Below are 24479 nucleotides of genomic sequence, written 5' to 3' on the forward strand. Positions count from 1 at the left end.
TCTGCAAGGAAAGTAAAAAGTGTTTGCCAATAGCGTGACGTAAGGTTTTCCTTGTCTCCCGGGCTGTCCATACCGAAGTATTACCGTAGTTTGTGTTATAAGTAACAAACGAATACGAGATATAAAACAGACACTACTTGATATGTAATAAGTTAGATGAAGCAACTTGACCGTCACTCAACACGAGAACATCCTGCACTCATGGTGGTGTAACTGTGAGAAGGGAAAGTACACTCATTAGCTCGGCACGGGCTTTTGTTGAAGTTTCAAGAACATACCTTACCGAGGAGTCAAGCAGTATATTGCTCCCTCCTACGTATATCTCGCGAAGAGACCATGAGGATAAAATGAGATAGATTAGAGCCCTCAGAGTGGCATACCGACAATCTTTCTTTCCACGAACCATAGGAGACTGGAATAGGTGGGAGAACCGATAGAGGTACTCAAGGTACCCTCCGCCACACACCGTCAGGTGGCTTGCGGAGTTTGGATGTAGATGTAGATGTACTGTGGTATTATTCTGCAAGGTTTAGGTTTCAGGACATATGGAATATATAGACAAATCTATGTGCTTAAAACCATTTGGTCCCTGAAACACGATCCAGCTATTTTCCAACATAGTCTTGTAGCTGCTTCCATGGTTAATACAAAGATTGTAATTTTGGTACCATTTGCCAAAGGGCTACGAGAGAAGCCAAATGATATAATAAACTGCAGAGAACCGTCGAATTTGCAATGTTGTTGTTGTGGTCTTCGGTCTTGGGACTGGTTTGATGCAGCTCTCCATGCTACCCTATCCTGTGCAAGCCTCATCATCTTCCAGTACCTACTGCAGTCTACATCCTTCTGAATCTGCTTAATGTATTCATCTCTTGGTCTCAATCTACGATTTTTACCCTCCACGCTGCCGTCCAGTACTAAATTGGTAGCCGGCCACGGTGGTCGTGCGGTTATAGGCCCTGCAGTCTGGAACCGCGGGACTGCTACGGTCGCAGGTTCGAATCCTGCCTCGGGCATGGATGTGTGTAATGTCCTTAGGGTGGTTAGGTTTAAGTAGTTCTAAGTTCTAGGGGACTGATGACCTAAGATGTTAAGTCCCATAGTGCTCAGAGCCAGCCACTAAATTGGTGATACCTTCATGCCTCAGAACATGTCCTACCAACTGATCCCTTCTTCTAGTCAAGTTGTGCCACAAACTCCTCTTCTCCCCAATTCAATTCAATACCTCGTCATTAGTTATGTGATCTACCCATCTAATCTTCAGCATTCTTCTGTAGCACCACATTTCTAAAGCTTCTATTCTCTTCATGTCTAAACTATTTATCGTCCATGTTTCACTTACATACATGACTACACTCCATACAAATACTTTCACTAACGCCTACCTGACACTTAAATCAATAGTCGATGTTAACAAATTTCTCTTCTTCAGAATCGCTTTCCTTGCCATTGCCAGTATACATTTTATATCCTCACTACTTCGACCATCATCAGTTATTTTGCTCCCCATATAGCAAAACTCCTTTACCACTTCAAGTGTCTCATTTCCTAATCTAATTCCAGCAGCATCACCCTAATTAATTCGACTACATTCCATTATCCTCGTTTTGCTTTTGTTGTTGTTCATCTTATACCCTCCTTTCAAGACACTGTCCATTCCGTTCGACTCTTCCAAATCCATTGCTGTCTTTGACAGAATTACAATGTCACCGGCGAACCTCATAGTTTTTATTTCTTCTCCATGGATTTTAATACCTACTCCGAAATTTTCTTTCGTTTCCTTTACTGCTTGCTCAATATACAGATTGAATAGCATCGGGGAGTTGCTACAACCCTGTCTCACTCCCTTCCCAACCACTGCTTCCTTTTCATGTCCCTCGACTCTTATAACTGCCATCTGCTTTCTGTACAAATTGTAAATAGCCTTTCGCTCCCTGTATTTTACAGCTGTCACCTTCAGAATTTGAAAGAGAGTATTCCAGTCAACACTGTCAAAAGCTTTCTCTAAGTCTACAAATTGCTAGATACGTAGGTTTGCCTTTCCGTAGTCTTTCTTCTAAGATAAGTCTTAAGGTCAGTATTGCCTCACGTGTTCCAACATTTCTACACAATCCAAACTGATCTTCCTCGAGGTCGGCTTCTACCAGTTTTTCCATTCGGCTGTAAAGAATCCGCGTTAGTATTTTGAAACTGAGACTTATTAAACTGATAGTTCGGTAATTTTCACATCTGTCAGCACCTGATTTCTGTGGGATTGGAATTATTATATTCTTCTTGATGTCTGAGGGAATTTCGCCGGTCTCATGCATCTTAATCACCAGATGGTAGAGTTTTGTCAGGACTGGCTCTCCCAAGCCTGTCAGTAGTTCATCTGGAATGTTGTCTACTCCCGTGGCCTTGTTTCGACTTAGGTCTTTCAGTGCTCTGTCAAACTCTTCACGCAGTATCATATTTCCCATTTTATCTTCATCTACCTCCTCTTCCATTTCCATAATATTGTCCTCAAGAACATCGCCCCTGTATAGACGCTCTATATACTCCTTCCACCTTCCTGCTTTCCCTTCTTTGCTTAGAACTGGGTTTCCATCTGAGCTCTTGATATTCATGCAAGTGGTACTCTTTTCTCCAAAGGTCTCTTTCATTTTCCTGTAGGCAGTATCTATCTTACCCCTCATGAGATAAGCCTCTACATCGTTACATTTGTCTATCGCCATACCTGCTTAGCCATTTTGCACTTCCTGTCGATCTCACTTTTGAGACGTTTGTATTCCTTTTTGCCTGCTTCACTTGCTACATTTTTGTGTTTTCTCCTTTCATCAATTAAATTCAGTATCTCTTCTGTTACCCAAGGATTTCTACTAGCCCTCGTATTCTACCTACTTGATCCTCTGCTGCCTTCACTATTTCATTCCTCATTCCTCATTCCTCATTCCTCATTCTTCTTCTACTATATTTCTTTCTCCCATTCCTGTCAATTGTTCCCTTATGCTCTCCCTGAAACTCTGTACAACTCTAGTTCTTTCAGTTTATCCAGGTCCCATCTCCTTAAATTCCCATCTTTTTGCAGTTTCTTCAGTTTAATCTATTGTGGTCAGTCTACATCTGACAATGGAAATGTCTTACAATTTAAAACCTCGTTCCTAAATCTCTGCCTTACCATTATATAATCTATCTGAAACTTTTTAGTACCTCCAGGGTTCTTCCATGTGTACAACCTTCTTTCATGATTCTTGAACCAAGTGTTAGCTATGATTAAGTTATGCTCTGTGCAAAATTCTTCCAGGCGGGTTGCTCTTTCATTTCTTAGACCCAATCCATGTTCACCTACTACGTTTCCTTCTCTTCCTTTTCCTACTGTCGAGTTCCAGTCACGCATGACTATTAAATTTTCATCTCCCTACACTACCTGAATAATTTCTTTTATCTCATCATACATTTCATCAACTTCTTCATCAACTTCTTCATCATCTGCGGAGCTAGTTGGCATATAAACTTGTACTACTGTAGTAGGCGTGGGTTTCGTGTCTATCTTGGCCACAGTAATGCGTTTACTATGCTGTTTGTAGTAGCTTACCCGCACAACTACTTTTTTATTCATTATTAGACGTACTCCTGCGTTACCCATATTTGATTTTTTATTTATAACCCTGTATTCACCTCACCAGAAGTCTTGTTGCTCCTGCCTCCGAGCTTCACTAATTCCCACTATATCTAACTTTAACCTATCCATTTCCCTTTTTAAATTTTCTAAACTACCTGCCCGATTAAGGGATCTGACATTCCACGCTCCGATCCGTAGACTGCCAGTTTTCTTTCTCCTGATAACGATGTCCTGTTGAGTAGTCCCCGCCCGGAGATCCGAATGGGGGACTATTTTACCTCCGGAATATTTTACCCAAGAGGACGCCATCACCATTTAATCATACAGTAAAGCTGCATGCCCACGGGAAAAATTACGGCTGTAGTTTCCCCTTGCTTTCAACCGTTCGCAGTACCAAAACAGTTTTGGTTGATGTTACAGGGCCAGATCAGTCAATCATTCAGACTGTTGCCCCTGCACCTACTGAACAGGCTGGTGCCCCTCTTCAGGAACCACACGTTTTTTCTGGGCTCTCAACAGATACCCCTACGGTACGGCTATCTGTATAGCTTAGGTACGCAACCTTCCCCACCAACGGCAAGGTCCATTGTTCATGGGGGGGGGGGGATTTGCATTAGTAATTTCTTTTATTACATGATGACTAGCTTCGAGCCTAAGCTCGTTATCAAATCATCCAATAACCTGCGCAAGTTATATACATATTTTGTATAAAGCAATATATGGCTGTCCTTTATTCACATAATGAGGCTCAATCCTGTACTGCACACGCGTCTTACGAACTGAGCACAACGAGAAAATTCTAGAAATTAGTACTAATACAGAGGCTTATCGACAATCATCCTTGGTTCAAATGGCTCTGAGCACTATGCGACTCAACTGCTGAGGTCATCAGTCGCCTAGAACTTAGAATTAATTAAACCTAACTAACCTAAGGACAGCACATAACACCCAGCCATCACGAGGCAGAGAAAATCCCTGACCCCGCCGGGAATCGAACCCGGGAACCCGGGCGTGGGAAGCGAGAACGCTACCGCACGACCACGAGATGCGGGCGACAATCATCCTTCCCACGCGCTATTCGTGAATGGAACAGGAAGACATATCAAGTGGGTAGTGGAATGTTAGCTTGGATATAGTTCTAGAGCGCCGTACGATACTGGTAAAATATGTTTCGATGAAGAAAAACTCACTACTGTGTTTCGCCTGGAAGTTGATTGCTTATGTAGCAGTCAGAAAACCGTAGACTGACAAAGCGTGGGTAGATTCTTATACATTTACATCTACATAGATACTCCTCAATACAATGTACGGCGCCTGGCGGAGGGCACCCCGTACCAATACTAGTAGTCATTTCCTATCCTCGTCCTCCTGCAAGCAGAACGAGGGAAAAACAACTATGTATATGCCTCCATATGAGCCCTCATTTTTTGTATCTTATCCTTGTGGTCCTTATGAGCTGTGTATGTAGGCGGCAGTAGAATCGTTAGGCAGTCAGCTTAAAATGCCATTTCTCTAAATTTTCTCATTAGTGTTCCTCGAAAACAGTGTCACTTCCCCTTCTATTATTCCCATTGGACTTCCCGAAGCACCTTTGTAACACTTACGGGTTGTTCGAACCTACAAGTAACCAACATAGCAACCCACCTCTAAAATTCTTCGATATCTTCCTTCAGTCCGACCTGGTACGGATCCCAAACACTCGAGCAGTACTCAGGAATAGGTCGTCGCACAATCGTCCTATATGCGGTTTCTTTTACAGATGATCCACACTTTCCTTGAATTATCCCAATAAAATGTAGTCGACCATTCGCATTCCCTACCACAGTCCTCACATGCGTGTTTCACTCCATAGTGGTTTGCAACGTTAAGTCAAGACATTCAAACAAAGTGACTGTATCAAGCATGACACTACTGATGCTGTGACCGAATTTTACGAGTTTGTTTTTCCTATTCATCCGCAATGATTTACATGTTTCTGCATTTAGAGATAGCTGCCATTCATCACAGCAACTAGAAATTTTGTCTAAGTGATCTTGTATTCTGTCACAATCACTCGACTTCGACACCTTACCGCACACCACAACATCATCAGCAAACAAAGGCAGATTGCTGCCCATCCTTCAGCCAGATAATTTATAGAAAGTAACAGCGGTCCTACCACACTTACCTGGGGCACATCTGTGATATCCTTGTCTCTGATGAACACTCACTGTCGAGGACAACATACTGTGTTCTATAACTTACGAAGTCTTCGAGGCACTCACATATCTACGGTTATTTTGTAAGCTCATACCTTCGTTAACAGCCTGCAGTGGGGCACAGTGTCAAACGCTTTACGAAAATCTGGATATATGGAATGTGCTTTTCGCCCTTTATCCATAGGACACAGTATATCGTGTTGGACAATGGCAAGTGGTTCTTCCCACGGGCAATACTTTCTAAAAGCATACTGATTCGTGGACATGTGGCTACCAGTCTCAAGAAAACTTATTATATTAGAACTGAGAAAGTTTTCGAGGATCCTGGAGCAAAACGATGTTAAGATATTGGTCTGGAATTTTGCACGTCTGTTCATTTGCCCTCCTTACGTAGAGGTGCCACCTACTCTTTTTCCAATGGCCTGGGACTTTGCGCTGGGGGAAAGATTTAACATAAATGCAGCCTAGGTAATTGGGGTAATGCTGTAGAGTACTGTTTGAAAACCCGAACTGGTATTCCATACGGACCTGGTGACTTACATTTTCTACTCTTTCAGTTGTTTCTCTCCGCAAGGAATACTCACCGCTATGTCGTTCACACGGGAGTCTGTTAGATGGTCAAACGATGGTACGTTTGTAACATTGACCTGCGTGAATGATTTCTTAAACGTAAAATTTAAAAATTCAGCCTTTCGTTGTTCATACAGTGGGGATGGAACTGTTTCAGTGTATTCTCTGACTGTCTCGACTGTGACCACGTAAGAAATGTTCTATGAAGATTTGATGTCACTCCAATTGCGAATAAGTTGAGGGTAGTTGGTCTCTGATGGCACTCTCACGTAATGAGGGATAGGGGAATGGGATTGAAATACCTAGCGTAGAAACATCTCTCCAATTTTACTCAGACGGCGTACAACCACATGAAAGACCAACAAAACTGTGCACTCTCAGCGTCATGCCTGACGTGCATGGCATTGGTTTAAAACACGAAGATGACCAATAATAGAGCGAAATGGAGGTGAAATCGTGAAACAGTGGACTGCGAGTATCCTGGTGTTCAGCTAGAACGAAACCAGGCGTATATACAGACAGTCTCATCGACTGATATCTACAATGTATAATTTTGTGCTGGTGAAACGGCTATAGGCGGTCACAGCTAACGTATAGTGTAAGCGAATACGAAGTTTTTTGTATTTAGCACGCCGAATCACTCCTGAGCTCTTAATGATTAGAAAATCTAAAGTACTACAATTAGTACAGTTATTATTCAATAACAAATCTTCAAGTCCGATTATAATCGGGTAACGGTTTCCGCAGAATCACCTTAAAAGCTTTGTGATCAGTGGAGGTTGTTTATCGACTCCTCCAATATGTCTCCAGTATCTGCTACTACTTAATGGCAACATACTACCATCGATTCAGATTGGGTGTGCATCTTACATGAAAGAAACATACGATGTTATGAAACTTTCTGTTATAGTGTTTGAACTACGACGAGTTTAAATAGCAGATTTCTGGGGATCTGAAATTCATAGGCATATTACGTGGACTACAACACGGCTATACCAAACTCTCTTGCTTCCTATGCCTCTGGAACAGTCGCGCCACAGCACTTCGTTATAAAAAATGATTCAAACGGCTCTAAGTACTATGACACTTAACATCTGAAGTCATCAGCCCCCCTAGACGTAGAACTACTTAAACCTAACTAAGGACATCACAAACATCCAAGCCCGAGGCAGCATTCGAACCCGCAACCGTAGCAGCAGCGCGGTTCCAGATTAAAGCGCCTAGAACCGCTCCGTCAGAGCGGCCGGCACTTCGTTATAAAAAGACAGATCGGTTAAAGCGTCAATCACTCGAACGTGGATCTCACTGTGTTAGGCACGCAGCATTTGTCGAATCCTAGAACATAATTAAACCCGCTTTCATATAAAACTGGGTCTAATGAAAAGCCTGGTTGCCTTGGACAAACTGGGGAACCATTTCTCTGTTCCCGCAAGAAATATCCACGTCTTGGTGAGGCAAACATAAAAGAGGGGTATTCGCGGGCCCCCCGGTACCGAGACTGTACGAAGATGAGCATTCCAACATCCTGCTGACAGGTAATGAAAAATTAGACTGAAATGGCTTTGTTCAAGTGTCAACACACGTTCTAGGATATAAGAGGGCAGAAAGCTGTAAATGGATTCGAGTGAAACATATCCCTAAAGTTACAATTCCTAGATTTCTACTTGGACTACTTTACTGCGAACAGTAATGCTGTAACCGACAACGACGAAGAATACTCCCACCAGCAAATTTCGGACATGGAAATGAGATACCAGGGACAGTGGAGTGCATCAGTATTAACCGATTGGGCACTAATCAGGGTATCACCAGCACAAAACTACAAACGCCAGACGTAGCGGGTACGCCTTCTGTGACCTTCCTCCAAGGTAAATAAATGAGTAACCTCATGCAAGCAAGAACGTAAAGTTATCATAACATCACAACGTGAGCTAACCTTTTATTTTCATTAATATTGACGTTATCAACACACCAGAAAACCTAAAGATTAGTTCTCTTCGTGCAAATTACAGAAAGAAGGTGACATTTTGTTGGTTAGTGACATCAGAACAAAAGCTCTTAAATGTTCGTGGACATAATTAAACAAACCGAAATGAGTGCAGACGATAACTGTTATCAGTTTAGATAGGGTCTCTTTATTTAAAAAAGACACTGTGCATGATACTTTGAAGCTGTTAGCTGACAACTCACCTCCGAATACTATCTACCAGATCCGCTACGTTTTACTGACCACCTTCATTTAGTACAGTGGTCAATCTTTATGAGATGAGTGACGTAATAGCCATTGACTCTGGTTGTGGCTAATTTCTTTATGGAACATTTCTAAGAAGATACTGCAAATGCAGGTTCTCTTCGCCCATCTTTCGTTATTTTAACGGCCCTGTTAGAGATGGCCGTACGGGATAAAAGTTCTTCACTTCTTCATTGATCATATGAATAATATATACCCAAATCTAGAAGTTGACTGCTGAGATGGAGAGAAAAGAAATCTACCACTTCGTGAGCGAAAATAAGATGAAAAGCTAAGCCACACATTGTACTAGAAGCCATCCGGTACTGACTGTTACTACCTTGAGACTAAAATTTAAGTTGTAAATGTTACTGGACGACTAGGAATTTTCAAAAAAATGGTTCAAATGGCTCTGAGCACTATGGGACTCAACTGATGAGGTCATTAGTCGCCTAGAACATAGAACTAGTTAAACCTAACTAACCTAAGGACATCACAAACATTCATGCCCGAGGCAGGATTCGAACCTGCGACCGTAGCGGTCTTGCGGTTCCAGACTGCAGCGCCTTTAACCGCACGACCAGGAATTTTGGACTGTATTGTGGTTCGCATTCATTCGGCCTGTAATGAACTACGGCTTCTGTTAGAGAACCACTTATTGCTCACATTAAGTCAAGAAATAAATATTTTCCGTTTTGTGAACATGGCATGCGACCACAGCTTAAGAAAATCGCCTGACCGAGAGTGTGTTGACCATTGTTCCCACCCTTATAGCGCCGAGTTTACCGTTAGGTGCCCTTGGGGGACTGGCCTGTTGTTCTTTGTCCGTCAGATACAAATAACTCCAAAGAGGGAAGCACTTTCCAGTGACACTGGCCTATACATCAATGAGCATAGTTTTACTCATGCAGCCTAAAAGCGAAGCAGTTTTAAGCACGCTGATACACAGAGGTGAAGATTTTTCAACAAGGACCACCTGGATTCGAACGACAGATATCGGAGGAACGTGTGCCGGTAGAACAGCAGTACTGAATGAGATACTATCATGTTAGCCATGTCTAAGAAACCAAAGTCAGAAGGTGGTCAACCTACAGCGTTCCTTCCTTCATTAGTGGCTACAACTTATAAAATAGGCACAGCGTTGGGCTTACATGGTATTCACTCTATTTTTCGACAGCCAAAGAAAATGAAGGAAGTGTTGCGCTTAATAAACGACAGCCTTGCTCTCACTATTCCAGAAATTTATAAAATTCCTTGTGAATGTCGTAGCAATTACACTTGTCAGACTTTTCGAACGTTTTCAGAACTCTGCACTGTGTACCGAAGTCACTTTATATATCGCGATTTCAACAAATCTGCTGTTATTGTCCACAGCCTGATGAACAAACATACGACGACAGTTGTTGTTGTTGTTGCTTTGCTGTTCAGTTCGAAGACTAATTTGATGCAGGTCTCTATGCTACTCTATCTTCTCCAAGCCTCTCAATCGCCACATAACTATTGCAGCGAATATCCTGAGTTCTACTGTTTCTATCCTTCCCCCAGCCCCGTCATTTCTCTCCATCCTAAACTGGTGATCCCTTGATGGCTCAGAATGTATCCCGTCAACCGATTCTTTGTTTTAGTGGAGCCATAGATTTCTCTCCCCAATTCTATTCAGTACCTTATGTCTGTTACGCGGTCTACCTATCTAAGCTTCAGCATTCTTCCATATCACCACAACTCAAAACCGTCTATTCTTTTCTTGTTTATCGTCCTGTCTCACTTTCATAAATGGTGCACTCCATACTAATAATTTCAGAAAAGTGTTCCTGACAAATCTATATTGAACGTTATCAAATTTCTCTTCTATAGAAACGCAATTCATTGTAAGTGACGAAGCGAAAATATTGTGCCATGCAACGAATTACTAGCATTCTGTCACCAGAGAAGCAGTAGAAATCAGGAGGGGGGAACAACAAGAGAGTCATTGTATACCATTAGTGCTGCAAGGATAATGGCGTTCAAATCCCGAATTTCAACAGAGAAATTATCTGAGTCACTCTTGTGATAAAACCAACATCACCAATATTCATTCATCACAGGGATCTACATAGTCTCCAGTAACATCTGGAGATTCCATGACATCATGACGTCTCCTAGACATTAGGCCACCCGGATAACGGACCGAACGGCCTACGGATAACTTATGACGATGATGACGGAGGGGATCGCAGAAAGGCTGAGATTAAGTACAGATATGACGTGGCCAGAACTCCGTCAACAATGTATTCCATAATATCACTGCGGAAGACTATGTTTAGATTAGATTAGATTAGTACTTGTTCCATATATCATGAATGACCCTTCGTAATGATGTGGAACGTGTCAGGTTAATAAAAGGCGTCTATACAAGATACTATATTACACAAAATATTACATGGCAATCAATAATTTAATTTTATTTTGGGGGGGGGGGGTTATAAAATTACCAACTTACTATATCCAAAAATTCATCTAATGAGTGGAAGGAGTTGCCATTAAGAAATTCTTTTAATTTCCTTTTGAATGCTATGTGGCTACCTGTCAGACTTTTGATGCTATTAGGTAAGTGACCAAAGACTTCTGTGGCAGCATAATTTCCCCCTTTCTGAGCCAAAGTAGTAGTGAAGAGCATCCTTTCTCCTAGTGTTGTAGCCATGTACACTGCTATTACATTTGAATTCGTTTGGATTGTTAATAACAAAAATTCATAAGTGAATACATATAATGTGAGGCTACAGTGAAGATTTCTAGCTCTTTAAATAAGTGCCTGCAGGATGATCTTGGATGAGCTCCAGCAATTATTCTGATTACACGCTTTTGTGCAATGAACACTCTTTTACTCAATGATGAGTTACCCTAAAATATGATGCCATACGAAAGCAGAGAATGAAAATAGGCGTGGTAAGCAAATTTACTCAGATGTATATCGCCAAAATTTGCAATGACCCTAATAGCATAAGTAGCTGAACTCAAACGTTTCAGCAGATCATCAGTGTGTTTTTTCCAGTTCAACCCCTCATCAACGCATACACCTAGAAATTTTGAATATTCTACCTTAGCTACCGATTTCTGATCGCAGTCTATATTTATTAATGGTGTCATTCCATTTACTGTCTGGAACTGTATATACTGTGTTTTGTCAAAGTTTAATAAGGGCCCATTTGCAGAGAACCACTTAATGATTTTCTGAAAAACATCGTTAATTCTTGTCTGTTGGGTGCGATGGCTATACTTGTATCATCGGTAAAAAGTACCAGCTTTGCATCTTCGTCAATATAGAATGGGAAGTCATTAATGTACAGGGTGTTAGAAAAAGGTACGGCCAAACTTTCAGGAAACATTCCTCACACACAAAGAAAGAAAATATGTTATGTGGACATGCATCCGGAAACGCTTACTTTCCATGTTAGAGCTCATTTTGTTACTTCTCTTCAAAACACATTAATCATGGAATGGAAACACACAGCAACAGAACGCACCAGCGTGACTTCAAACACTTTGTTACAGGAAATGTTCAAAATGTCTTCCGTTAGCGAGGATACATGCATCCACCCTCCGTCACATGGAATTCCTGATGCGCTGATGCAGCCCTGGAGAATGGCGTATTGTATCACAGCTGTCCACAATACGAGCACGAAGAGTCTCTACATTTGGTACCGGGGTTGCGTAGACAAGAGCTTTCAAATGCCCCCATAAATGAAAGTCAAGAGGGTTGAGGTCAGGAGAGCGTGGAGGTCATGGAATTGGTCCGCCTCTACCAATCCATCGGTCACCGAATCTGTTGTTGAGAAGCGTACGAACACGTTGGCTGAAATGTGCAGGAGCTCCATCGTGCATGAACCACATGTTGTGCCGTACTTGTAAAGGCGCATGTTCTAGCAGCGCAGGTAGAGTACCCCGTATGAAATCATGATAACGTGCTCCATTGCGCGTAGGTGGAAGAACATGGGGCTCATTCAAGACATCACCAACAATGCTTGCCCAAACGTTCACAGAAAATCTGTGTTGATGACGTGATTGCACAATTGCGTGCGGATTCTCGTCAGCCCACACGTGTTGATTGTGAAAATTTACAATTTGATCACGTTGGAATGAAGCCTCATCCGTAAACAGAACATTTGCACTGAAATGAGGATTGACAAATTGTTGGATGAACCATTCGCAAAAGTGTACCCGTGGAGGCCAATCGGCTGCTGATAGTGCCTGCACACGCTGTACATGGTACGGAAACAACTGGTTCTCCCGTAGCACTCTCCGTACAGTGACGTCGTCAACGTTACCTTGTACAGCAGCAACTTCTCTGACGCTGACATTAGGGTTATCGTCAGCTGCACGAAGAATTGCCTCGTCCATTGCAGATATCCTTGCCGTTCTAGGTCTTCCCCAGTCGCGAGTCATAGGCTGGAATCTTCCGTGCTCCCTAAGATGCTGATCAATTGCTTCGAACGTCTTCCTGTCGGGACACCTTCGTTCTGGAAATCTGTCTTGATACAAACGCACCGCGCCACGGCTATTGCCCGGTGGTAATCCATATATCAAATGGGCATCTGCCAATTCCGCATTTGTAAACATTGCACTGACTGCAAAACCACGTTCGTGATGAACACTAACCTGTTGATGCTACGTACTGATGTGCTTGATGCTAGTACTGTGGAGCAATGAGTCGCATGTCAACACAAGCACTGAAGTCAACATTACCTTCCTTCAATTGGGACAACTGGCGGTGAATCGAGTAAGTACAGTACACACTGGCGAAACTAAATGAGCTCTAACATGGAAATTAAGCGTTTCCGGACACATGTCCTGATAACATCTTTTCATTATTTGTGTGTGAGGAATGTTTCCTGAAAGTTTGGCCGTACCTTATTATAACACCCTTTATATTAAGAACAGCAGAGGACCCAAGATCGAACCTGTCGGCACCCCATTCTTGATTGCCAGACCTCGTTTATGTTGGCCCGGTGGATTAGGAGTCATTCTGATAACAGAAGGTAACTGTAGTAGGGAGCAACCAAAGTGCTATAAAAAGATAATGTATTTTGGACTCTTTATATCCACAGTAGCGCCAGATGGTCGTTGTGGAGACAAGACGGGCTCAGAGGCATCGGCCTACCCGGCACCACTAAAGGTTCACGAGTCCTGCGAGGTGGAACGCACTCTGGCGGGAGGTGCTGGAAGGGCGTGAGGTCCCCGCGGAGCGCCCCGGCTATTGAGATGCATATGAGCGGGCTGCAGGGCCCCTCTGAGTGCCGTAGGCGGTGGCTTGTTAGCGGCCATTATGGCAGTTCGTACGCAGGTACGGCGGAGCAGCGAGGGCGGTCGATCCGAAAGCCGAGCTCTCACAGCTCTGATAGGCTGCGTAACGCGACAGGGACAACTGTGGTACCTGTTTCCCTGGCGAGATGCTGGGGACGTATTTTGGGAAGTTGAAAGCGGGCTGTTCTATTTGCCACGACAATTGTCGGGAAGTTTTGGCCACAAATGTGGATGTTGATAAATGTACTCAACCTGTACCTACGGATTGGTTCAAATGGCTCTGAGCACTATGGGACTTAACTGCTGTGGTCATCAGTCCCCTAGAACTTAGAACTACTTAAACCTAACTATCCTATGGACATCACACACATCCATGCCCGAGGCAGACTAGAGCGCCTAGAACCGCACGGACCTACAGATTGGAAAATTGCGCAGGACGCACCAGTGTTTAAGGAGGGTAGTAGGAGTAATCCATCAAACTACAAACCTATATAAATGACGTCGGTTTGCAGTAGGGTTTTGGAGCATATACTGTATTCAAACATTATGAATCGCCTCGAAGGGAACGATCTATTGATACGTAATCGGGATGGTTTCAGAAAACATCGTTCTTGTGCAACGCAGCTAGCTCTTTATTCGCACGAAGTAATGGCCGCTATCGACAGGGAATCTCAAGTTGATTCCGTATGTTTAGATTTCCGGAAAGCTTTTGACACCGTTCCTCAAAGCGACTTCTAATCAAGCTGCGGGCCTATGGGGTATCGTGTCAGTTGTGCGGGTGGATTCATGATTTCCTGTCAGGAAGGTCGCAGTTCGTAGTGATAGACGGCAAATCATCGAGTAAAACTGAAGTGATATTAGGTGTTCCCCAGGTAAGCGTCTTGGGACCTTTGCTGTTCCTGATCTATATAAATGACCTGGGTGACAATCTGAACAGTTCTCTTAGATTTTTCGCAGATGGTGCTGTAATTTACCGTCTAGTAAGGTCATCCGAAGACCAGAATCAGTTGCAAAGCGATTTTGAAAAGATTGCTGTATGGTGAGGCAGGTGGCAGTTGACGCTAAATAACGTAAGTGTGAGGTGATCAACATGAGTTCCAAAAGAAATCCGTTGGAATTCGATTAGTCGATAAATAGTACAATTCTCATTGCTGCCAATTCAATTAAGTACCTGGGTGTTAAAATTACGAACAACTTCAGTTGGAAAGACCACATAGATAATATTGTGGGGAAGGCGAGCCAAAGGTTGCGTTTCATTGGCAGGACACTTAGAAGACGCAACAAGTCCACTAAAGAGACAGCTTACACTACACTCGTTCATCCTCTGTTAGAATATTGCTGCGCGGTGTGGGATCCTTACCAGGTGGGATTGACGGAGGACATCACGTAATAGGGGAGAGAGTGTGGCAGGTATGATACGCGATTTGGGATGGAAGTGATTAAAGCAAAGACGTTTTTCGTCCCGGCGAGATCTATTTACGAAATTGCAGTCACCAACTTTCTTTTCCGAATGCGAAAATATTTTGTTGAGCTCAACTTACATAGGTAGGAATGATCATCAAATTAAAATAAGAGAAATCAGAGCTCGAACAGAAAGGTTTAGGTGTTCGTTTTTCCTGTGAACCCGCTGCCAAGCACTTTAATGTGAATTGCAGAGTAATCATGTAGATGTAGACCTTTGGAATATCGATCTAATCGTATTCTTTGTAAGACTGTGTCTGAGACCGGAGACGTTGGTCAGAGAAGTTAACTTTGCTTTTGTCAGAGTAAGTCAGAGAATAGCAGTAGCAAAGTCTGTTGAACAGTCTAACAATGTACTTGGTTAAAAAGGAAGGAAGGTGGCCTGCTGTGAGCAGCCAGCAATATTCGAAAAGGATTTTGTAGTAGTATGGCCGGCCGGAGTGGCCGAGCGGTTAAAGGCGCTACAGTCTGGAACCGCACGACCGCTACGGTCGCAGGTTCGAATCCTGCCTCGGGCATGGATGTGTGTGATGTCCTTAGGTTAGTTAGGTTTAAGTAGTTCTAAGTTCTAGGGGACTTATGACCACAGCAGTTGATTCCCATAGTGCTCAGAGCCATTTTTGTAGTAGTATGTTTTGAGGAAAGATGTTGAGCAACTGAGATTATACTAATGGATGAATGATAAAAGAAACTTTTAAGGTAACCCAGTACTCCTTTTTGTATTTGGAACTGTGTAGCTTCTGATTATTAGAAAATCGGGTAATTTCCAAGAATGATTACCTATCGAAGTCGCTGGGTCCAAATGATACATATCGGAACGTGCGATCGTAAATCGGTCATGTGACTCTCATGGCGGGCGTTGTGATCAATTATTTGTGATCGTCATTTTTATCTGTTTTCCTTCGTTCCCTTACTTGCTCTAAATTACATACCTCCGCGAATTATTTGTGACTTGCTAGGGAAACCCAGACGATTTGTGTCGTTAGTGAGTGGGATGTCTGCTGTTCTTGACGTTTCATCGGCGAATTCACTCACACGGAAGAATCTAATTCCATGTTTATCCAGCGTAGAAAATTGTTCGAATTTTTGGTCGCAAATATAGAGCACTACTGGATGAGGAAAGAAGGGACTGTGAAGAATGTGCTGATGCGAAGTGTGTAAAACTTCTTAAGAATAATTTCGATGCCGAAATACCGTTACAATTTCATTGCGGACAGCGCGGAAAACGAACGAGTATCAGGAAGAATACATGGTTCAATTCTTCCAAATTATCCATCCAGACCACCGTAATGGACTTTCACATGACGACGAGTAAGGTAAGTCATCTCCTTTGCAATTACAAGTATTTTTGTAACACCCTTCCTTTGTCGTTGGTGTTGTAACCAACGTAAACATACTCACAACGCCCGCCACCAGATTCGCATGATCGATTTACGATTGCACGTTCAATATGTATCGTTTGGACCCAGCGACTTCGACAGGCAATCATTCTTGGAAATTACCGAAAATTGCGCCTGGCTGAAGTTTGCTGTAGAAATTTTATAATGAAGCGCACGGTCTCGTCTTACAGTTGAAACAAGCGTCAAGGAGACTTATTACGAAGTATTTTGCTAACATGTCAGCGTGCGACAACTTTAAGAAAAGTTTGATGTTGTTATGGATTAATGAAGCACATTTGAAATTGAAGACTTTATTCTCATTTATCAGTACTTAAATGTAGTTCCCCATTTCCGTTCACTTTCATGACTCTGTTTGCACACTCGTATTGCACATAACAAGCTGTGTACCGAGAAGTATTTATGAAAACGGAAGATACCGTCTTGCACTGCACATCGCAAGTACGGCAAATGAAATTTGATTTTTGACAGTACATCATTATTCGTGATAGCAACAAGTTGCAGAGCAGACGAGCGTTCCAGGCGCACAGCTAGGCCAATAAATTTAATTACTATCAAAGTTCATTTCCACAGTAAGGCATAGCGTTTGGCAGTGTTTATCTGTGGAAATGATATCACTATCAGCTCAGGGGCGTAATACCGGTAAAACAATTCAGTAAAATGTTACCTTTTGAATTTTCAAGCATTATTATCCGAAAGTCAGATGCGTGAATTTGTATCTTAATTTGCTGTGTATTTAAAATACAGTTCTCGTACACGGGTTGTTTGCAAGACTGAAGATAAATATCGCCAAAATTCGAGTGCAGTATTTTAAACCGAGTCAGTTTGTTTTGCTGTCAGATGGCGAATGTAAAACCCAGTAATAGCGGAATGCTTTCTCACCAACGAACTATTTGATATACCGGCTAGTACCGTATAGCGTATCGTACAGCGTGAGCTGCACACATTTCCGTTCGAAATTACATCTTTCGATATTGAAAATAAGTTTTAGACATATTTCTCATACGAACACGGGTTCAAAAAATAAGTTTTACATATTTCGCAGATGCCAACATTACACTTTACGAACACGAGCTGTAGTAGATAAGAAACTTTGAAGCTGCGATTCACAGCCACGGGTGGTTGGGATATGACAATACCAGAAGGACAAATGCTCTTGTCATAGCACAAAATGTCAAATATGTCCCGGACAGAGCTACGGATATGAAAGAAGGGGATTAGCTTTTCGGCTTACGCGGCAGTTTCAAAGACATGTAAATCAAAACATCCCGACATATTCGCACTCTTTCACTTGTATTGTAGTGTCAAGTAAAGTAACATGGTGCATGATATTATCTCGTATAGCGTGACACAAGCCACCATATCATCCAACATGGCATTTATCGTGTCGTATAACACGATGCAATGTGTCACTAAAGATTAGGATGCATGCCTTCCCCACTATGGATTACCTCTTGATTTAGATGCACACCCACTCTCTGATACTTCCTCATCATACATATAACAGGGGATTGGACTGAGAGAGCTCACTGCAGTGGGAAGTAGGGTTAATTCTAAAAAAAACGTTAATATGCCAAGATGTTTTGATATGAATATCTTTGAAGCCGACAGATAATTCGGAAAGCTATTTCCCTTCTGTTACACCTCTAACTATAGCCAGATTTCTTTTACTATCTGTTGAACCGCTTTTCCTATACTGGCAACGGATAAAGCTTTCACAAAACAAGAGGGTGATCATTAATATCATGTATTTGTCTACCTTCTTACTAAATCTGAAACCTTTTCGTACCCAGTTTGAAACACAGAAGCGGTGCACGCAAAAAACTCAGAAAAATGTTTTCTTTTTCACGTTAAGTCTGAATGAAGATAGATTTTTTGAAAACGGGTTTTGCGTTTCATCGTACGAATGCACTCTTTATTTATTTGATTGACTTTAGACATTTTCCGTTCATTGTATTCACGTAAGAACGAATTTTAACTGCTAGATTTATCTCGACCTTAAACCATCTTAGCTCGACAACAGATAAAGATTATAGGATAAAAAAAAACTCAAACCTCATTCATTTATCTACCTTCGTGCGAATTGTGAACAAATTCGCACAAGTTGAAAGTATAGAAGTAGCAAGCTTCACAAAACCTACAAAACACGTGTTTTTTGCACGTTTTTGCACGTAAAATCCGTGCACATACAAATGGTGAGATTAGCTCAGCATTAATTTCAGCCCAATTTAGGTATTTTGCAAAATCAATTAATATATTCGCAGAGTTTGTCTGGGCGCCAGTTTTGGTTCATCGTTCAGTCCTTCCTCAATATAGTGTAACACAGCTACAGGACTCAAAGGATGTACAAATGGCCGACGATCCGGGCTAAAGCAACAACTTTGTACCCCAGATTCATAGGTCATATAGGAACCGAACACCAAGATCCCCACATACCCCCCCCCCCCTAACTCCACGAAACTGCAGTTTTGCGGTTACAATGCTACGGCCCTTCCGAGCTGCAAATCAATTGAGAGATCAAGTTCAGGTACGCTAACGAAAGATGTAACTGCTGCTCCAAGCTATATGGCTGCTAACGAAATTTAACTTACAGTAGATATACATAGTGTCCCATTTATCTCGACCACTCCAAATAATTATTTCCCCACCTTAATTACCTTACCCTCCTCTTAACCATGGACCTTGCCTTGGGGGGGTTTGCGTGCCTCAGCGACACAGATAGACGTACCGTAGGTGCAACCAAGACGTACCGTAGGTGCAACCACAACGGAGGGTATCTGTTGAGAGGCCAGACAAACGTGTGGTTCCTGAAGAGGGGCAGCAGCCTTTCCAATACTTGCAGGGGCAACAGTCTGGATGATTGACTGATCTGGCCTTGTAACATTAACCAAAACGGCCTTGATGTGCTGATACTGCGAACGGTTGAAAGCAAGGGAAACTACAGTCGTAATTTTTCCCGACTGCATGTAGCTTTACTGTATGCTAAATGATGATGGCGTCATCTTGGGTAAAATATTCCGGAGGTAAAATAGTGCCCCATTCGGATCTCCGGGCGGGGACTACTCAGTAGGGCGTTGTTATAAGGAGAAAGAAAATTGGCGTTCAACGGATGGGAGCATGCAATGTCAGATCCCTTAATCGGGTAGGTAGTTTAGAAAATTAGAAAGGGAAATGGATAGGTTAAAGTTGTTTATAGTGGGAATTAGTGAAGTTCGGTGGTAGGAGGAACAAGATTTCTGGCCAGGTGAATAAAATAGCAGCGCTGGTGAGCTACTACGAACAACATAGTGTATGCATTATTGTAGCCAACACTGGAATTATATAGTAGAAAAAGGAAGAGAAGAAATAGTCGATACCTATGGAATGGGTGTATGAATGAAAGAGGAAGACAGCTGCTAGAATTTTGCACAAAGCATAACCTAATTAGAGCTATCACTTTGTTTGAGAAACATGAAAGAAGGTTGTATACGTGAAAGATGCCTCGAGACAGTGGAAGGTTCCAGATTTATTATATAATGGTAAGACAGAGATTTAGGAACCAGCTTTTAAATTGTAAGACATTTCCAGGGGCAGATGTGGACTCTGACCACTGTCAATTAAAACTGAAGAAATTGTAAAACGTGGGAATTTAAGGATATGGGACCAGGATAGACTTAAAGAACCAGAGGTTTTAGAGAGTTTCAGAGAGAGCATTAGAGAACGATTGACAAGAACGGGGGAAAGAAACACGGTAGCAGAAGAATGGGTAGCTTTGTGAGATGAAATAGTGAACGCAGCAGAGGATCAAGTAGGTAAAAAGACGATGGCTAGTAGAAATCCTTGGGTAACTGAAGAGATATTGAATTTAATTGATGAAAGGAGAAAATCTAAAAATGCAGAAAAATGAAGCAGGCAAAAAGGAATACAAACGTCTCAAAAATGAGATCGATAGGAAGTGCAAAATGGCTAAGCAGGGATGGCTAGAGGACAAATGTAAGGATTTAGAGGCATATATCACTAGGGGTAAGGTAAAAAACTACCTAGAAGAAAATTAAGCAGACCTTTGGACAAAAGAGTACCACTTATATGATTATCCAGAGCTCAGATGGTAAACCAGTTCTAAGCAAAGAAGGGAAAGTAGAAATGTGGAAGGAGTATATAGAAGGTCCATACAAGGGCGATGTTCTTGAGAGCATAATTGTGGAAATAGAAGAGGACGTAGATGAAGATGAAATGGGAGACACGACACTGCGTGAAGAATTTGACGGAACACCAAAAGACCGAATTCGAAACAAGGCCTTGAGAGTAGACAACATTCAATTAGAACTAGTCACAGCCTGGGGAGATCCAGCCCTGACAAAACTCTACCATCTGGTGAGAAGGTGTATGAGACGGGCGAAATACCCTCAGACATCAAGAAGAATATAATAACCCAAATCTCAAGGAAAGCAGGTGTTGTCAGGTGTGAAAATTACTGAAATATCGGTAAGTCACGTCTGCAAAATACTAACACGAGTTGTTTACAGAGGAATGGAAAAACTGGTAGAAGCCGACTTTGTCGAAGTTCAGTTTGGATTCTGTAGAAATGTAGGAACACTTCAGGCAATACTGTCCCTACGTCTTAGATTACAGAAAGGGAAACTCACGTTTCCAGGGTTTGTAGACCTAGAGAAAGCTCTTGACCATGTTGACTGGAACACTCTCTTTCAAGCTCTGAAGGTAGCAGAAGCAAAACGCAGGGAGCGAAAGGCTGTTTACAATTTGTACAGAAACCACATGGCAATTATATTATTCGAGGGGCATGAAAGGGAAGCAATGGTTGGGAAGGATGTGAGACAGGTTTTTAGCCTATCTATGATGTTATTCAATCTGTACATAGAGCAAGCTCTAAAGGAAACAAAAGAAAATTTTGGAGTAAGTATTAAAATCCATGGAGATGAAATAAAAAATTTGAGGTTCACTGATGAATTGTAATTCTGTCAGAGACAGCAAAGGACCTGGAAGAGTAGTTGAACGGAATGGATAGTGTCTTGAAAGGAGGATATGAGATGAACATCAACAAAACCAAAACGAGGATAATGGAATATAATCGAATTACATCACGCGATGCTGAGGGAATAACATTATGAAACGAGACACTTAAAGTACTAGACAAGTTTTTGTATATGTGGAGCAAAATAACTGATGATGGTCGAAGTAGAGAGGATATAAAATGTAGGCTGGCAATGGCAAGGAAACCGTTTCTGAAGCAGAGAAGTTTGTTAACATCGAGTATAGATTTGTCAGGAAGTCGTTTCTGAAAGTATTTGTATGGAGTGTAGCCCGGTAAGGAAGTCAAACATGGACGATAAATAGTTTAGACAAGAAGAGAATAGAAGCTTTCGAAATGTGGTGCTACAGAAGAATGCTGAAGATTAGATGGGTAGGTCACATAACTAATGAGGAGGTGTTGAATAGAATTGGGGAGAAGAGGAGCTTGTGGCGCAACTTGACTAGAAGAAGTGTTCGGTTATTAGGACATATTCTGAGGCATCAAGGGATCACCAGTGTAGTACAGGAGGGCAGCGTGAAGGGTAAAAATCGTAGAGGGAGACCAAGAGATGAATACGCTAAGCAGACTCAGAAGGATGTAGGTTGCAGTAGTTACTTGGAGATGAACAAGTTTGCACAGGATAGAGTAGCATGGAGAGGTGCATCAAACCGGTCTCTGGTTCAAAATGGCTCTGAGCACTATGGGACTTAACTTTTGAGGTCATCAGTCCCCTAGAACTTAGAACTACTTGAACCTAACTAACCTAAGGACATCACACATATCCATGGCCGAGGCAGGATTCGAATCTGCGACCGTAGCGGTCGCGCGGTTCCAGACTGTATCGCCTAGAACCGCTCGGCCACGCCGGCCGGCGCGGTCTCTGGACTGAAGACTACAACAACAACAACAACAGTTACCTTACTCGTAATTTTTTTCGTAACGAAAATTTGGATGAAAGTACGTGCTTTCTAAATACTATCTTGCACTGTGTTTTGTTAGTCCACACGCTCTTTTCAATATCCGTTCAGAAACATATCGCAGCTTACCAATCACCTAAGTATGACCATATTAAATAGCGTAACACCAAACCGCCTTAAACTCTCCTTTATTAACACATACTTCTGGTACACTGGTTAACGCAGCTCATCCACTTGCTGGAGTTCACAGTAAATAAATGTCCGCCCCGATAGGTGAATGGTCAGCGCGACGGGCTGCCGGCGCGGGTTGATTCCCGCCTGGGTCGGGGATTTTTTCTGCTCAGGGACTGGGTGTTGTGTTATCTTCATCATCATTTGATCCCCATCCGGCGCTCAGGTCGTCCAGTGTGGCGTCGAATTTAATAAGACGTGCTCCAGGGCGGCCGGACCTGCTCCGTAAGGGGCCTCCCGGCCATTGACGCCAAACGCTTATTTCACAGTAAATAAATCAACACGAAAGGGAAGTATATACTGGTCAGCTACTCCCATTTATCTTTATCATCCCCCGTGTGTTTCTGCTGTCTCTTCGTTGATGTATATTGTACTCATACAAACCTTTAACCGACGACGTTAGACTGAATAAGCCACTACTTAGCAGCTCGCTGATTTTGAGTGTGAGCACGTGCGCCTGCTCACGGTCTTGCTCGCTAGCAGAGCAGCTCCGGCGTTGAGGCGAAGGAGGGAAATGCGCGCTCGTCATTTGGTGGCAGCAACACGTGTAAGCACACCTGTGACATAGGGTAGTTTCAGTTCTGACAGCCGCGCGAAGTTGCCGTGCGGTTAGAGACGCCGTGTCACGAATCGGGTACCCACTCCTGCCGGAGGTTCGAGTTCTCCCTCGGGCGTGGATGTGTGTGTTATTTTTATCATAAGTTCAAGTCGTGTGTGAGTCTAGGAACCGATGACCTCAGCTGTTTGGTCCCATACGAATTCATCCACATTTGAACATTTTGAACCCAATTCTGCCAGCATGGCCATCTAGTTTGCTATTGCATATTGTGTAACACTGACAGTGTCTTAACATTTCAGTCAGCAGTGCGTTTTAACTTATGGCTTTACACAGAAAGATGAGAAAGTTTGTTTCAGTCTAAGCGGGCCGTTGTGACCGAGCGGTTCTAGGCGCTTCAATCTGGAACCGCGAGACCGCTGCGTTCGCAGGTTATAATCCTGCCTCGGGCATGGATGTGTGTGATGTCCTTAGGTTAGTTAGGTTTAAGTAGCTCTAAGTTCTAGGGGACTGATGACCTCAGATGTTAAGTCCCATAGTGCTGAGAGCCATTGGAACCATTTTAGTCGGTTGCTGTTGTTGTGCTCTTCAGTTCTGAGACTAGTTTGATGCAACTCTCCATGCTGCTGTATCCTGTGCAAGCTTCTTCATTTCCCAGTACCTATTGCAGCCTACATCCTTCTGAATCTGCTTAGTGTATTCATCTCTTGGTCTCCCTCTACGATTTTTAACCTCCACGCTGCGCTCCAGTACTAAATTGGTGATCCCTTGATGCCTCAGAACATGTCCTGCCAACCGATCCCTTCTTCTAGTCAGGTTGTGCCACAAACTCCTCTTCTCCCCAATCCTATTCAGTACCTCCTCATTAATTATGTGATCTACCCGTCTAATCTTCAGCATTCTTCTGTAGCACCAAATATCGAAAGCTTCTATTCTCTTCTTGTCCAAACTATTTATCGTCCATGTTTCACTTCCATACATGTCTACACTCGATGGGGACTTATCTTCGTTTCTGAAGAAGAGAAAT

This window comes from Schistocerca serialis, chromosome 8, assembly GCF_023864345.2.
Source record: "Schistocerca serialis cubense isolate TAMUIC-IGC-003099 chromosome 8, iqSchSeri2.2, whole genome shotgun sequence".
NCBI classification, from domain to species: Eukaryota; Metazoa; Arthropoda; class Insecta; order Orthoptera; family Acrididae; genus Schistocerca; species Schistocerca serialis.